Source organism: Buteo buteo, chromosome 7, assembly GCF_964188355.1.
Source record: "Buteo buteo chromosome 7, bButBut1.hap1.1, whole genome shotgun sequence".
Taxonomy (NCBI): domain Eukaryota; kingdom Metazoa; phylum Chordata; class Aves; order Accipitriformes; family Accipitridae; genus Buteo; species Buteo buteo.
The window spans coordinates 7,338,860-7,356,971 of NC_134177.1; the positions used below are offsets into that span (position 1 = coordinate 7,338,860).

The following is an 18,112-nucleotide window of genomic DNA, read 5'->3' on the forward strand; positions in this document are numbered from 1 at the left end:
TAATTGGCAAGGCTGGATTTAATAATTCTGTTCTTGGTGCGTTTTGTGAGTGCTTATCTTATGTGTGCCTTTGGAAAGTGACATGTTAGCAAGTAATAAGCTCTACTTTAGTACTAGAATGTTGACAATTGCTTTTGGAGGTCTAAAATTTATTTTTCTCATTTATGTTTTATGTTGATATTAATATTTAAACCATATCAGCTACCAAGAATAGGTTGAATGAAGAGAATAGAAAATGTCTTGTGTAACAGTTGGAGCCAAATGCTTTAATTTTTCTCATTTTAAGCCTTTTCTGTTAAACCATATTATTTTGTAATGCTGTCATACTTAAATTAGTCTTTTTAACGTTAAATTTGGTATAGCTTTTTGTATGTGGGCTTCAGTTAAAATTAAATATATTTAACGTTTCACTGGATTCTTTCACTTTCTTCGATAGCTAATCCAATGTATGTTCAACAATAGAAAGAAATGTATTGTATGTGGGGCCATGTTTTCCTTCCTCCATGAGTTGTCTAAGATTAATGTATTTTATTTCATCAGATAACTATCCAGTGCTTATAACATCTACCACAGTAAAAGAAGTCTGTCAAATTTTTTTTCACATATGGCTGAACAGAAAGTCTGTGTTACAGATCCTTTCATAAGTAAAAATGCAATGGCCATAGCCTGCACCAAATTGGGAAGTTTTATCAGATCTTCCTTCCATCTCTGTTCTGTCAGTCTCTCTAAAAAAACTGATCTAAAGGTCACCGAAGTCAATGAAAAGACTCCTATTGACTTCAGTGGGTTTGGTTCACTCCTTAAATGCCAGTGAATAAATGTGGGCTTTGCAAGATGCCTAGAGAATTTTAAAAAATCCTGGGAAAGATGAAAATATGTTGCAAAATCTTTCTCAGCAGCACAGTCCCATGAGTTCAATTCCCATTTATATCAAAGGAGCTCCAACTCTGCGTTCTCAGTTAACCCTGTGTAGTTTTTCTCATTTCAGCTGGAAAAATGATTGACAGAAACAATCAAGAAGTGTTCGTCGCCTACCTTCATTTTGGTTTAGCTGTGAAGTAAAAGCAATAGGGGATTTACACTCATGACCTTTGATTATTGCATACTGTAATGTAAAAACCTGGCTAACAGCCATGAGCCAGAGTTCCAATGGAAGGAGACAGTGGTGGAGTTTTCCCTTACTCTTGTTAATGTTTCCTTATCTTTTTTTACACCATAAACTCTTATTTGCTAGTACTGACTTTTATGTCTGCATCTTAATTTTTTTTTTTTTTTTTTTTGAGAACCAACCTTTGGATTTGGAAGATCCTAGATTGCATATAGTTTTCAAAAACTGGAGGTTACCAGCAGATCTCCAAGTACCTCTCCCTTTTTAAGAGCTTTTACTATCTCTTTTCTAGCCTCTCGCATACTTCAGATTTTTCTGTTGAAGTGTAGCTTCAAAGGCACTTTCTGTGAGCACTGAACTTTTGGGAAAAAATTCTCTTCTACTGCTTTTTCACAGAATAAACATTCACCCCAAGAGTTTTACTCACTAAGGCATATTGAAACCAACATCACTGCTACCTGGAAAGCTTTAAGCTGTAGTCAACTGCAGAACACTGTACTTGCTCAAGAACTTGTTGCAAAATGACAAGGAAGATGGGTGATACCATCGCTTTGTAGGATGACTAGATGCTATTCTAGTTTCTGATGGCCCTTTCTTGGGATGTGCCAAGAGGTTACTTTAGATCTCTTGTCCTCACTGAAAAAAACATGCAATGTCTCTAGATCACTTGTTCCAACTCAGAGGCTCTGTAAAACTCTGTATGGCCCTTGCTTCCACCTTGGCTATGGCTGGAGCTCTCTACAAGCTGCCTTCCCCACTGTGCCCTACTGATATAAGAGTTACTGGTGGGACTGGCACTGGGATAAGGGAGGTTTCCTGCCAGGCCCTGTGTTTGGAGTTACTGGCGGATGGGGACGTTCAGGGCATGGGTGCAAGTCACTGTACACTCAGCAGAATGGTGATTTTGGCATGTTTTCCTATCCTATATTTTATACACCACTGGTAAGATTAGCTATATGTGAATATAAAGCGTTCGCCACTGTGAAGTTAATTTCTAATAACAATTACCCAATGTAAATGCTACATTCTCTAAGAGACCTCACCAACCTGTTTTGCTTGATTTAGAGGCAAACAACCACCTCTTCTGATTTTTGGAAATCTTTCTTCCCCTTGCACTCCTTTCAGATAGTTTATCAGGATACAAGTAATTATTATTTGTAGAACTAGTATTATTAGAAGCCTTTTAAAATGATACTTTTGCAAAAGAATAAGGCTGAATTATGTGTTCAGTTTTTTTAGAGGAAAATAAAACACTTGTTGGCATGGCAATCAGAATGATAGAATCATTTAGGTTGGAAAAGACCTTTAAGACTGAGTCCAACCGTTAACCTAGCACTGCGAAGTCCACCACTAAACCATGTCCCTAAGTGCCACATCTACCTTTTAAATACCTCCAGGGATGGTGACTCAACCACTTCCCTGGGCAGCCTGCTCCAATGCTTGACAAGCCTTTTGGTGATGCATTTTTCCAATGCTATGCTTCTCAGAACTGTCAGGGTTAATTATACTATACTTCCTCTAATGCAAATTCAGCGTTCATAAATATCTACCAGGTATTTCAGAGACTCACTAATTCCTTTTTACATCTAGTTGCTTGATGGGCTGAGGAACTTGTTAAAATAAGCCTGGAACAAGATGATTGCAGGCTGTTAGGTTGCTATTGCAGCATTTGTGGTATCCAAGAAAACTTACTGTTTGGAGATGCACCGTTTGTTGAGATTGGACGTGCTGTAATGCTTAGGTAATTCAGTGAGCTAACACTGGAGAGAGAAAGCTCAATTTTGAATCTTGCTTTTTTCTTGTCTGGTTGTGAAACTACTGACAGGTCAGAATTCATGGGAGGGTTGGGAGGACATCACAGCTTTATTTGGCAGTTTAATGAACTCCCCGAACGTCAGCTCCTCACCACTGTGTAATGGATGAGTTTGCTCCCTCTTGCTGTTTGACGTTATCTTGAGGACTCATCAACCTTAACTGAGTTGTCTCTGTTCAAGAATACCCAACCATGTGTTTAGAAATTCCCTTTGCCTCTGTGGTGATTCAGGCTGTTCAGGAGACTTTGTGTAATACTGCTGTGCGATTCAGATGCTCCCTGAGGTTGCTGGGCTTGGCCAATTTGAAGCGGTGAGCTTTGCCATAGTCTCAGTAATGATAACAGTAAAAAAGGGTATAATTTTGGGGTCACTTGTCACTTGCATCTGCTAAACACTTACTGAAAGCCCATCTTTTATATGGTCCATGCTCTGCTGTTATATAGGGATTCCTCTACCGTCCTCTTCCTAAAAATATTTCTTTCTAAAAGAGTATTTAGCAATATGAATAACGTCCATAACATCTGGCTAGTGTTCTCCCATGTCTTATCTGACAAAGCAGAATTTGGTTATGTGGTATATACTTTGCTTTTAGAGGGGCTGTTTATTTTGGTTTTAATACACACATTTGATCTCTTGTGTGTCTAAAGAGACCTAATGGTTTAGGGCTATTCACTTTGAGTAGAGGTTTGGGAGTCTTATGATGGTCATTAGGTCATTTGCGAGTTTCTCTCTGAGTCTGACAGCTTTCACTTCTTTCACTGCTTTCGCAAATGAAATGTGGTACTAGTAATGTATTCCATCAGATACTTTATTTTTGGTTTGTAGCCTGTACAGGGCAGAGGTACTTTTAAGTAACACAGGGACTTTTCATTGAGGACATCTTCTAAATTTAGCATTCATAAATGACTAATAAAATTAGAAAGGCGCAATTGCCATTTTTAATTTTCTACCTTTAGTAGTAAAATCTAGTAGTAGACTCCAGCTGCTGTACAGTGGAAGAGGTGAATGTTGGTTGGAGTTCAGGGAGCTAGGTTAGCATTAGTGAGGTATAATGCAAATAGCCAGAGTTTAGTATTTTTTCCCTGAATAAAGGATGACATTTTAGACTGACCTATTGGACTGATATGTTATGAAAGCATAGCTAACAGCAGAGTACCATGTTTCTGTATATTTTGTAATTGTTTTGTATTGTGTTTTTATGGGGGCTAAAGGGTTGGAATTATAGTTGCCACCACAAGCAGGGATGGGTATGCAGCAGTGGAAAACAACTTTTCAAATAATGGTTTGAAAAACACTTGTTTTCACCGATTCTAACTACTGAAAAATAGACCTTTTGAAGAAAAAAGGCATTTATGGTGTCTGTAGAGAAGAAACAAATGCCATCAAGTCACTGAATTCTATGCCAGATTTTCAAACAAACTTTTGTATAGGATAAATATAAGTATAGGTAAATAGGTAAATGCAATGTGTTTTCCTGCTGCTTTGGTTTTTAAAGCGAGTCTAGGATGTTAGCGTAATTGAGAAGTAATGTGCATAAACTTCACGTTGACAGCACAAAAGCCATAGTAATCATTGTTAGTTAGAATGTGTTAGGTGCTACTCAGAATTTAGCTGGAGAATATCGGATTATTTCCTACCCTGTTAACTGCTTTTCATAGTGTGCTGCCTGTGAAACAAAGCTGTATATATGTTTGTGGAAAACCAAAGCAATCCAGTCTAGCTGCTTCTGACATTCTCTGGTAGGAAAATGCCAAAATAGTTAAAAGGAAAAATACCTAAAGAGTTAAAAGCAGGGACAAACTGAATGGCTTTGTTATGGCGTGAGATATTTATGATAAAAATGATATCATATGCATGTTTTGCTCTCCTGTTAATTCAAATGGTGAGAGGTATGCTTTGCCTTAAATTCAAATACAACTTGACATGCAGTTCATTTGCCATCTGGGTTAGATTTATATGGAAAATACTGGAAGCATCAGTTCACTTACTGATTATTTTTAAATGGCTTTAGACTATGTATATACAGCACTTTAGTTCATTGAACTCTTATCAGCACAAATATAATATATAAGACAATTGCTTCAGTAGCATTCAATTATTACAATTATAACCTTATTATGTTGAATCAGCTTTTTGCTCGTTGCAGTTAATAAATAGCATTCAGGGTTTGTTTATTTTTTTTCCAGTGGCGGTGAAAGCATTGCCTTATTTAAGAAAAAGAAAAGCAAGAAGCAGAGAGCATATAAAATATGCAGAGAAAAGGCCATTGAGAAATTTTAGTGATGTGGTAAAATGAAATGAGGGCTCATTTACTCCTGCATAGCTTTTCAAAGCTTGACTCTGTATTTAGGATTTGTGACTGCTATCAATTTACCATAACTTCTCCTGTTATAGTCTTGGGGAGGGGAACCAAAAAAAACCAAACTCATGACTGGTAGAATATTTTAGGAAATGAAAGCTTCTAGTTTTAGTTCATTGCTTTATTTCTCTATTCCTTCTTTTTCCTTGTGAGTTCATGAAGTGATATAGTTACTCAAATACCATGTTATTTTGGCAATGCTAGTCCATGATTTCTTCTGTCTGCTGACCTAATAAGGAAAAGAAGATATGATTTTATGCAAGTGTCCTTCCTTCAGGTCAAAGTAACAGCTAATTCCATGCTAAGTTGAAGTTGGAAAGAACTTCTTTTGGTTTAATTCAGTGACACTAACCAGTTCTACCAAATTACAATTTTTTTATATTTAGCACCTACCTTCTTTGTCCACCTAGCCTGCCAGGCCTATTAAAAGATACTACCTCTTTTTATAAACCTTGCTTTTCTAATATCTGATCATTACAGCAATAACACTGTTTACTTTAGATATGTATACTTTTGGATACTCACCTATCTGAAATATTGCTGACCTTCCAGATTTATTCTCTCATATGTAGACATCATCTACTGTTTCAGGGCTCAAACAACAGCTCACATCAATCTTGGTAATAGCGACTAACAGTATTCCAACAGTTTCTGGATCCTGGTTCATCTCTGCTTTGGTTCTAATGCTGCATTGCACAGTCTGGGGCAAAAAAGCTCCAAAGTGCACCTAAATATAATGTGAAATTAACATTCCTTGATCAAAGCTGGAAAGGGAGGGAGGGAAAAGCTGAAGAGTCATAATATTTTAATATAAAATGGTAATAAGTTGGTAAATTTATTACCGATATACACCTAACCAAATAAATCAGTGTCAGGTATTTCACATCAAAAAGAACAGAAACACATATGAGACAGATTAGTACCATTGATTTCCTTCCCTAATTATTTTCAGGTCTTGAGTCTGCTGAACTGTCTGAGCTGAAGTTTTATCTTTTTATCACAAATACTCCAACCAGTTTACATCACAGATGGTTCAAATCTGACCTTTTAGAAGTTGAATGAATACCTCTTAAAAAAGACAAAATAGCCTGGTAAATCCAGATGGTATGTCATGATCATATTACCTGATCATTTTACAGGAAGAGATGAATTTCTGGCAGGAACACATCACACATGTCACTGTGCAAACTTTGGCTGAGGCACAGCCTCGGGTTAGATGTTCTGTCAGTCAGGTGGTAGAGGTAAAACAAGTAGCTGGCACACAGATGCACAGACATCATGAAGTAGTATCTTGTGCATATATGTATGACGCATACAGACTCACATGTACACATACAGTGTTATTTTTTAACAAGTTTGTCTCATTTCTCTTACAACTAAGACAGCTGAAAGTAATCTGAGTATGTTCATGACATTAAACATTTCCACATGGTTTTATAGAAATAGGATAGAATAGTAAGCAAGAGCAGTAATGAGCTTATATATTTATCCTATATGAATAAAAGGATGAGTGTCACAATTGATTTGTCATTTTGCCTATTTTGAGTAAAGGAGCTTGTACCGTCAGGTACCTTTTATTCTGGCTGTGCTTATGGTCTAGAATGTAAAATACCCTGGTGGGTATTTTGCCAGCAGGGGTATTACGCAGTTGTGGTCATGTCACATAACATAGTGGATCCCACTGAACGAGGCTGATGGGGAGGCTGTAAAGCTTTTGGCTTACTCTGGTGAATCTGTCTAACTTGCAGCGCTGCAGTGGTACTGTAGGGAGGAAGTGGAAGAAGGTAAATAGATACAACTTCACCTTTGCGAAGTTTTCACCTGCTTTTGGGAGACCAACATTCCCAATATGATGTAACCTTTGAATTGGGCATTGCAGTTCTAGTGTATGGAATACTTGATGCTGCAGGTTTGCCTGGAGCACGTTTTAGCGTGGTTTTGCAAGCACTCTGAGACAAAATAGGCAACTAATTTTAGGTAGAAGCCTTAGTGTGTCTTAATTTGAAAAAGTAAACAAGGTTTTGAAAAACAGTTTATCATAAATCAGGTCAGTATCTTTGTGTTTTAAATGTAAAGGAGTGAAGATGATTTTTCACTTACTGTAAATGAATGTGGTTAAGTCCTGTTAATAGCTCAATCCTGTATCTGCTCCTCTTGTGGGTTTTAGTAGTGCTATTCATATGAATATAGGGCCCACAAGAAAAATCTTTGGCACTTTATTTGCATAAAATTCTAATGTTGACTACTGCTTCAGCAAGGAGGGAAATACTTTTCCCTCTTTGCTGTAACATCCATTGTGATAGTCTTGGCGCACATTATCATTATAACAAGCAACAAGAATCGATGCTACTGATTAATGTAATATTGCATGTTAATGAGCCATGTTCTTGTATCATGTAGAAGGCTATATCCTTGAGACATATTTAAATAAATAACATTAAGAAGAAAGAAGCCTTCAAATAACTAAATGGTTTTAACTTAAGTCCATAAAATCAATGAAAATGGAAGCTAAAGCTCTTGCTTATCTATTAATTCAGCACTATGCCTTCTCCAGGTCAGTGTTACAGCACACATGGGACAAAATATCCTTGAATGATTTTGTACAAGATTACTGCAATAGCCAGACACAGGGAGATAAGGTAAAGATAGACTGATAGGCTTAACTCTGAAATGGCCTGGTTTCGTGGGTTTATTTCAAACCCCTTGTGTTGTGCAGTTCTTGTGTGTGTTGTGTCACCGCTATAGAAACCTTCGCATATGTGGCCATCTAATTTGTAAAGAAGGCAACCTTTAAGCTGACAAGCAGCTTTAGATCCTTTCTAGTCTCAGCACCAAATGGAAAAATATGGCCCAAACTGTGATCCATATAGTGTAAATGGGATGTGTTTTAGATGATTGTGTTAATAAAAATCAGCAAGTGTTTTCCTAACAGGTCTAAAAATTTCTGTTTAATGGAGGCATAAATTTCACTTATAAAAAAGCTTGTGTTTCTTAGTCTGAGCCTATCTGTATTCTTAGCTTTTCATGTATCTTCACTGCAGAAACTGTGTTTTCCAAGCAATAACAACATAAACCTCAATACTGATCTATGTTACAACCCACATAATATTTGGGATTATAGAGCTTTTTAATTTAATTTCTCTGTTCTCTCCTTCTTCTAATAATGTCTCTCCTTTATCTTTACTTCTTCTCTTCCACCTTTAAGAATACTACGCTACAGAAGTGAGATTTACTTTATTGTTGTATTTATGATCACTATAAACTCCTCTGGTGTGAACCCAAGCTGAAGTCCTCTGTGGAAATAGCCCTGTCTCCTATAATCATAAGTGTCATCTTTGAGGATGACAGCTTCAAAGTTTCTGGGGAACATTGTTCTCGTGGGATGTTAGTGTTGTGAAGAGGGGAGCTCCCACAGGTATTTTAAATCAGTTCCTTGGAGGGTTTTGATGTGTAACAGCAAGACCTTGAATTTGAGCGAATATTCTATGGGGAATCGGTGTAGAGAAAGAAGGAGGGACGGTACATTGTTAGCTGTTGATGTGACTAAGGAATTAAATCGCTGCATTTTGAATTAATTGAAAATTTTCATTCACATAACAAAACAAAAAAAAAGCATGGCTTAGCCAAGGGATCACAGGCATCAAGGTACCACAGATTTTCTTAGTGGAGGACCATGCTCACCCCTTATATATTTACTTTCATTGCAAAGGCAGTAATTTTGGAATGAAACTTAACTTGAGCTTTTGTTGGTGAGTGCACGTTGCCTCAGGGAGCCCTATGGTATGTGAGCCTTTTGGTATGTGAAATGTCGGGCTTTTCCTTCTTGTCATCTTGACAGTTTTTTAGATTTTTGGTTCTATTAGAGCTTCTTGTTAAATATTGTTTTAGATTACTTGTTTCTTTTTTTTTTTTCCCCAGTTAATTATGGTTTCTAGTTAATTTATTGTGGGGTTCAGACTCAAGTGGTTCTGGTCTATGTGAAGGGTATGTTAGAGGGAAATATGTCTTTGTAGGTAAGGTTATCTATTTCTTAAATCTTTAATAAACAGCACATGATAAAGAATTCATGGTAAGGTTTTGGGGAAAAAAGAACCAACTGAATAAAAGAGTGTGATTTGGTAATTTAATACTAGCAGGAAAGACAAAAGATTTCTCTAGTAAAATTTGTGTCGTGAACCTGAGTCTCTAGCCACAGTAACTACGAATGAAACATTTCTGTTCTGCACAAGAAGCCTATGGAATAGGTACTGTTTCACTGTACAAAGGTTGCATTGTTTCTCTTATATTCTCAGGTTTCTGCCTTGGAAACATCTCTGTGTAGTTGCAAAGAGTGCATGGCATCAAATTGCTAATAGTAACAATTTTAGCAATTGAAAAGGAAGTTTACAGGGTCTGTAATCTAGCAAGCCAGCTGGCATTTAGAAATTTGTTTCAGCAAGGAAGCGGCATGCATTTGTTTCCTCTGGAAGCCTGGTTTACCTTGGAAGAAGAGTCTTTTGGACAGGAGATAATTTTGGTGATTGGCCTTTATGTGAATTCGCTGTTTGGCAGCTACATTGAAAAGCCACCCTTGAACATGTTCGGCTTTTCTGTCTCAGTGCTGGTGCTGTCAGCACTTGTTCATGTCCATAGGATGTCAGATGTCACCTTCACAGTTCATAGTGACCCACTAAGCTGAGATGGTCTGCTCTTCTTTATCAGAGAAGCACAGGAGAATTTGTCTTTTGGGGACCACGGAGAAATGTTGAATAGCTGTGAGAGGATTATTTTTACCTGAGAGGTTTAGCATGTGTCAGTGCAAAGCATGCGGATTACTATTTTACAGTAAGCAGCACTGTAGTGTTAGACTGTACCTAAAAGGATCAACAGAAATGCTGTAGTTACCCCATGCCTGAGTTAAGAGTTTTGCTGTGTGGATGGGAAATTGGTTACAGAGAACATCCGGGCAAGATCCCCCTTTAACGCGTCAGTGAAGAAAAATCCCTTAATCGTGATGGACTGGATAAGTGAAAATTGAGTAAGTATAGAGCCAGATTTGGTTTTTACTGGTTTAGGAATACCTTCATTGGAATTGACTTTTATAAACTGAATAGACTGAAAGCGGAACAAATGAGAGGAGTAGGAATTTACAGTTGCAGTATTTTCTTTTTTTAGGTGACCAGTATTAGTGACCCATTAGCGCTTTGGATTTTATGAAAACTTCAGCACTCCCTTTCTGACAAAGATATAAAAATCCATTCTAAACATGCTATGAAATCACCAGGAGTTATAGGAAAAACAGAAGCAAGTTTGATGGAGTTAAAAGAATAAACACTTATTTCTTCCTCAAAATATATATACCTTCCAATGATATATAAAATCATTTAAAAGATGCAAAGCGTAGACCTAACTTTCCAAAACTCCTGGAAAGGACTGTCAAAATCAGCTTAAAGATTTTAAAAAAATGACCATACAACATTGGGATCCCCACAGGGATCTTTTGTTTGAAGATGATTTGCCAACTGTAATGATGAATTGAAAGTTAATCGTCGGTTGCCAGGATAAAGTGTTCTGAACTGCAATGATAAAGACCTGGATTTAATTCCCACTATCTTGATTTCTTTTCTTATCCATCTGTAATTACCCTTTCAGTGAACATTGCAAACAATTCTCACATGTACTCTTGCAATAGTAGCATAATGCTGTTTAGGACTGGGACTTCAAAAGAGAGAGTAGCACACAAAGATTAGTCACAGAGGCTTCCCGAAGGGGACAGGGAACAACAAAATACAGAACCAAAGTCCTAATTTTGGTGAGATTTGGATTGATGTGGTAGCAAGAGCTGAAAATAAAGACAAAAGAATGTTCTGTTGGCATAGTAGTAAAATGTAATTGACCACAAATAGAAGAGCATTCTGTCTGCTGCAGCCAGAAAAATATTGAGATTAAAGACAAGCAAGGAGAACCATAGTGGAAGGATGGGTAGGCAGCTGCAGGAAATCCCACTTTTTAATTAAAATTTTCCATAATCTGGAGAGAAGACTTTTTTTCACTTGAAGCATTAAAAAAAAAAAAAAAAAAGAGAGAAACTGTAAGGTGGTTTTAAAGACAGCAGGCAATTGGAAAGGTTAAAGTGGAAGCAGAAGGAAGAGGGAGGAGTAGGAAGAATGCAGGGTGATTTGCATGACAGGATCTTGAAGAAAGACTTTTTTGCATACTTCAAATGGGTTTTACCCTTAGCAGGCGTGAGTGTTATTTGTAGTGTTTGAAACAAGTATCTGGGCTTGTGATTAGACCCTGTAGCAGAGACTTGGTCTTGCCTTGACAGGGTATGGGAAATAAAGGGGATAATTCATTGCTTTTGGATGCATCCCCTTTTCCACATAGTTTCCAGTAAAGCTGAAGGGTTTGCTTTACTTTTTTTCACTGTGGTGGCATGTAGCAACACAAAAACATTAAAATAGCTTTTTCTCAGCAAGCGTTGTAAAATAGTCTTTAGCCAGTTAGCAGGAGAAAAATAAAAGCACTCTAATTTCAGGCCTTACCAAAAGAATGCAAGTACTAACACAGGGAGCATGCCAGGACCAAAGCGTGGGAGACTGAGGGCAAGTCTGAATGAGAGGGAAGTATCCCCTGTGCAGTGTGATCTGCACCACGTACATTTTTCAATACAGGTGCGGGCCTAGCTTTGCTCAGCTAGTTGTGCTTTCTACAGAGAGACTTTTTTGTCAGTATAGCTGATAGCTTAAGTTGTGATTGTTAGCAGAACAGATCCTCCACAGGCCCCTCAAAATGAAAGACAGAAATGACCTGTGAGACCACATGTACAAGACCAACACACATGCACGATATTGTCCCCCGTGGAAGGCACATCAGATGACAAAGGTGTTCTGTGCTTTGTCTTAGCCAAAGAGTCTGCAGTTCCAAGTAGGGTATTGCTGTACTATGTCATGGTTAAATGTATTTTCTAAGGGGCAAAAGCGAAAAAGCACAAAACCCACATTTAATTTATCCTTGTACATAAGTCAGCATTGGTTGTACGCTCGTTACACCTGCCTTAAGCTTACAGAACAGGGCTCGACAGGGATGTTAAAGGTAGAACTCTTTCATGCTTGCCCAATGCACAGCAGCAGATGTTTTCTGTGGCATATTGTGCAATAACTGGTTTTATTCATAGAGAGTGAGATTACTCTGTGCTGAGTAGTTGTGACTAAAACCAAGTGGGAAAGCATTATTATGAACCCTGAAGGGAGATGGAGCAATATAGGTAGCATTTGGAAGTTTACCTTTCCGATCTTTTAACAACTTCCCATTTGGGGAGTAGAAAAAGAAACTTAGTCTTTTCAATATTTCCACTATTGTCAAAAGAATCTTAGAATTGAAGCTACACAGATGAAGAAAGCAATTAACAGCAGAAAAAAGGTAAAGGGCGACCACCTCCAGTGGATGTAAAAAACCTAATTTTGCTTTGAGAATTCTTATAATAGAGAGGTTAAATTATGAGGCTTTGTAAGAAACCACTTACACTATCATTTCTTGCTGAGGTCTGTCTTATACTTCTGTGTTACTCATGAAGGTACTTTTCCCAAGGTCATAAAAATCCTGCAGAAAATGTCAAAGGTCAGTGTAAATGACTGGGGGTGGGGGGGGTGGAATCTGTTTCTTCCTTAGTGTTTCTTGGAGGAAAGGGCTTAATAGAAACAGGAGTAACAAAAAAATATACAGTGTAATAGCAGTTCCCTTAAGATACTGATATGGTAAGGTAGAGAAAAGGATATTGAACATTTCCTGGAAACGAAACTATTAAAAACTGATTACTAATGACTAGAGTATCCCCACATTTTTGCAAAATTGTGTAGAAATAAACAGGATACTCTTAACCTTCTTAAAGTTTGTTGGTTTTGAGTTTTTTTGTTTGTTTGGGGTTTTTTTTGGCAAATCACACAGATAGTGGATAAAATGTATCTCGCTTTTCAGTGCTCAAAGTATGTACAGGCTTGGTGAAGACAAATGCACAATAAGACGAGAAATTCTTAAACCAATTGTATACACTTTGTATGTGACATCAGGAAAATAATTTCATCACTCACTTGTGTTTGCATTTCCATTTAGGAGAATGGAAAACATTTGTACTTCACAGGTGAGTCGTGATTGTAAATTCATTAATTTATAAGAAATACTCAGATACACACAAGTGTTGTAAGAACAGTAATAAACACAAGAAATGTTGAAGGCAGAAAGAAGTGAGGGTCAAAAGGCAGTAGAAACATAGTGCTTAACTCCCTTCTGTGCCTCTGAAAATTTCTCCAATTGGTTCTAGCTCAGATCTCAGAAGACCCTAAGTCTATATAACCCTATAAATTGCAATTAATGTTAAATTTGCACAGTAGTTGAACCTTTGACTTTCTTTTTCCCTCTGCTCAGCCTTTAAAAGCTGCACAAAGCTTCTGTTTCTGACCATGGTGTGGGAGAATTATGCTCAAGTCACTTTACGTTAAGCCTAGGTTCAGTCTTTAGATATATTGCTTCTGCAGTAGGTCCTCCTGTTTTTCCACTAACATCATACGATGCCTGTATGTTAGGTTTAATCTCAAACAGTTCACAGGCATATCTGTTTATTTTCTTGTCTCTGTTACATCTCTGTTCAGTTTCCTGTTTCCTGAAGTCTAGAAATTAATTTTAGCATAGTTGTATCATGTCTTACATTCACAGAACCTGACTCATTTCAGTTGCCATCTGTTGTCTATTTTGAATCTTTGCATTGTGCTTCCTATAACCTGATAGCCAGAAATGTACATGTTGCTCCCAGTACTATTTCATTATATGCTTAGCAGGCCCAGAGGCCTGCCAGGTAATGTTAAATTTCTTACTCTCTTAGATAGTATACTGTTTTTTGAAATGTATACTTTTTTCTCCACCTTTGACATTATGCATAGACTTAATAACAAGACAGTAATTATGGCATTTTTTTCAATGTATTTATATTTCAGAATTTAGAATGATGACTCACAGTGCATAGCTTAATGTTTTTAAAGAAAAGGCTTTCTATTATAAATGAAATTAAATGTAGGCTTTTAAAAAAACCCTTGTTTGTTTCAATACTGTGTGCACTGTGTTTGCAAAGTCTATCAAATATTCATGGAGTAATGGGTTATACTCTGGCAAATGTGGAATTTTTTCCTTTGCTTGTGCAGCAGAAGAGCAGTGTAACTTGTATCACCCACTGGCCTTATTTGTACAAAGTTCTGTATTAGCAGGGGGAGGTTTTCCAGTCCGATAGGACTTTATGTAGGTGATGTCCCTAGGAACGTGATCCATTCTTATTTTTAAATAATAGAAAGGATTCCAAACTCAATCCTACACTTATGGCTATGTTGTTCATCCTAATGATATTTTAAAAAATGATAATACAGCAACGTGTACTTGATGAAGAATCACTTTGCTATACTAAGTACCTGATAGGCAGTTACCATAGCTTTGTCTATAATACTTTGAATTGTCATAAATCCAGTTTGGTCTTTCAGTGCACGAATCTCAAGGAGTACTGGCAATCTTCCTTTTAATACATATTCTTTCCAGAAAAGCAGCACATATCTGCATGGTATACGTTTCTCAGCTTTATTCCAAATCCTCTGATAAAACAAGGAACATGTAGAGTCCTACCCAGCCACTCCAGTAACTCTTAGCCTGAAGGAGCTAAGAGTTTTACACTAAATCAAATTCTGTATAAAGAACATCACAGCCTTAGTTTTACACTTAACAAAGAGAATAGGAAAATCCCATTTTGACCGTGCTCATCCTTCTGTTGGTATAACTGTTGGAAACATGCAGCAAGAAGTAGTCAATCCTTTTTCCTCTCGTAGATACCTCTAACCACTGCCTAGGGAAAGGATAAGCTACATCCAATAGCACTCTCCTCTTATTTCCGTTTCTTCTTCCATCCTCCTCTTGTGACCTTCCATTAATCCCTTTCATCCTCCAAAGCCCAAGGAAACCTACATCTAAAGTTGCTCCTTATCCTTAAACTCTTCCAAAAATAAAATGCCGCAACTGCTTCTGAAAAATGCTTTTTATATACGTTCAAGTGCCTGCAATATTTCTAAAAAGATCTCAGACATCTAAGTGCTGTGTGAAGTACTTATTTTTAATAGCAAAATATTGACCTAGGATCAGTGTGTGTTTCAGTGCAGCAAAACAAAAATTCATCCTTTTACAAAAGGCTACCAAAGGCTTATGAGCCACGTGAATTCCACTTAGGCTTATAAAGTAGGGCATAACTGCAACTTGCTTTTGTAATATGGGCCTTGTCCTGGCTTTTTAATTTTTAGAAGAGACTGCATTTATATTCATTTGGGGGGCCTTTCACATAATCAGGGGGTCATGGTTTACAAAAATGGATCTAGAGTTATTAATATAATGACCCCCCCCCCCCCCCAGCTACTATGTAATAATGTAGGGGTTTTGATAAAACAGTTAACTGCCTCACTTGTTTTCAGATTTAACACTAGATAAAAAAAAAAATCTGCAATTCTTCTTGACTGTATCAGTCACTACTATTAACAAGTAAGGAATCAATCTGTAGCACATTTCTAATAGTCATCTCACCGTGGTTTTTAATGCTTTTTAAAAAAAGAGAACAGATTTCAAATGTTGCTGGTGTAAGTTCAGTTTCCCTTTCACAGATGCTAATTAACCTTTGACTAACTTACGTATTAGTAGATGTAGGAATTTTTAATGTGTTAAATGTGTCAGTGATTTTATTCTCATGAGTTTACAAACTGGAAGAGCTTACTATGCTATCAAACCACTGAAAGGAGGAAGAAATGATTTTATAAAATTGCAAATATCAATTTATGGGGTTTTGTGTGTCCTAAAGTTAAATTAGCTGTTTGGGAATTTTTTTCTTGGTTGCCTGGCATTCTGCTGCTATCAGTTGCTTAATCCCCGGTCCTGCAAAATATTTAAGCAAAAAAAGGCATGGTTAAGATACATTTTTACAACTTTGCATTTATTTTTTTAGAAAGTTCTACACAGAGCTTTAGGCTCCGTAATGTATAATTATTAACCTAACTGGAAAGCACCTGTGTTGTTAAAATAATTAAAAACAATCAGCTGCCAACTGTCTACAGGAAATCTCATTTCCCTTCTATCCTCTTTCTTAAAGTACATTTTGAGACTTCTCTGAATGATCTGCTCTGAAATGTCTTCTGAAGATCCTGTTCATGTAAGCAGCATGAATCCAGTGGCACTCACAGGAGTTACTCGTGTATTTAAAGTTGCTTGAATGCTTAAATCTTAAATGTTTTGCCACAGTATTACCATAGCCTTGATTTCCCATCCATACATGTACCATGCTTAGGTACATGAGGTAATTTTCATTTCATTATTTTACTTTATATGAGAAACTGCTCAAAGAAATGCCTCCTTTGAGCCAGAGTTGTGCTGTTTTGAAAAGTTTTCTTTACAAATTAAAGAAATCAACAGATTTAAACCAGCTTGATGGCTTATGATGGCAGTAAACATACTTTCTTTTCATTTTCAACACTTTGGTATTTTATATTAGCAAATAAGAAGTAAGTATGTGATCGTTATGCCTTGGTATTTGGTGTTCTGCCTGGTGCATTTCTAGGAGCTGATATTTGCCTCTGATTACAATCTCAACTTCTTTTTCTATTCACTAACACTATTAATCACCCAATTAGTCACCTGATTATCTTAAATTAATGTTATCAATGGATATGTTTTCAGATTTGAGTTTGAAATGTCATGTTTCTGGCAATGCACTGTGCTATTATTCAAATATCTTTGTTAGATGGAAGATGACTTGATGCAACATGCCCTCCTTTTCCTTCCTCACGTTCAAATCTAGGAAATCCAAAGGTTCTTGGTACTGCCAGAATTGTTCTGTACAATTTTCCTCAAAGTAAAGTTGAGAGGGAAATCTGATAAGCAGGATTGGCCTACCAAATACTGATTTGTTAAGTAATCTGTGTTGTTCACTAAGGCCTGGATGCAGCCATGTCCATGCCCTTTCTTCCTGCTTATTCTGCCCAACCTGTCTCCTCCCCAAGACTCAATATCCATGTTTTCTCCTGCCACATAACCAGGCAAACACACATTTACAGGGTCTGAAGGAGAGGGAGCAGCCAGGAGTGTGCTGCAGGATGCCAGAACTGTTCCTATTGTTCATAGCCAGGCCAGTGCCTGAGGCTTTAACAGAGCTATTTCATCCACAGCAGGGGCTGCCCATTGCCATGCCATAGGATTTCTATTCTACAAAATAGGTTAAACTGGGAAAATCTGTTGCATTTAATATTTGCAGTCTTTGACAGTACCTTATTTCTGGACTTCGTCAACCAAAAGCATGAAAGTGGTAAAAAGATGGAAGCTGTTAGCCTTGGCCTCCATTCTTCTTCAGGGGAGCTCTTCATGTGTTTAAGTATGATTTCTATGTAATACAGCTTGCAAGACTGGTCTTTAGTAAAGAACTTGGATATATATTTACAGACATTCATTGTGACTCATCAAGTAAATTATACTCATTTTCCAAATTAGTACTGTATGCCTATCAAATATGTACTTTCCAGACAGCTGTGGTCCATTAAATATATCATTTTCTTTTTAAGAAAATTAAAATTCAAAGTTAAAAAGAAACTTTGGGGCAAATTTTTAGTAGGAGGAGATTGGAACACTTTTCAAGTGAGAAATTTTAGTAAGTGGGTATAAAATCACAGGTTGTTTTGGCCTGAGCAAGAGGTTGTAACGAGAGATGTAAATGGAACCTCTTGCTACCAAAATGGTACAGGTTTCTAGATAGTTTGTTCTCCCTTCATAGGTCCCAGTAATGTAATT

General features: G+C 37.1%; 1 protein-coding gene across 7 annotated transcripts in view; it reads left to right on the forward strand.

Moving 5' to 3' along the window:
• Positions 1–18,112, forward strand: part of NLGN1 (neuroligin 1) — a 316,082-nt gene that overhangs the window by 71,522 nt on the left and 226,448 nt on the right. The window lies entirely within an intron of this gene.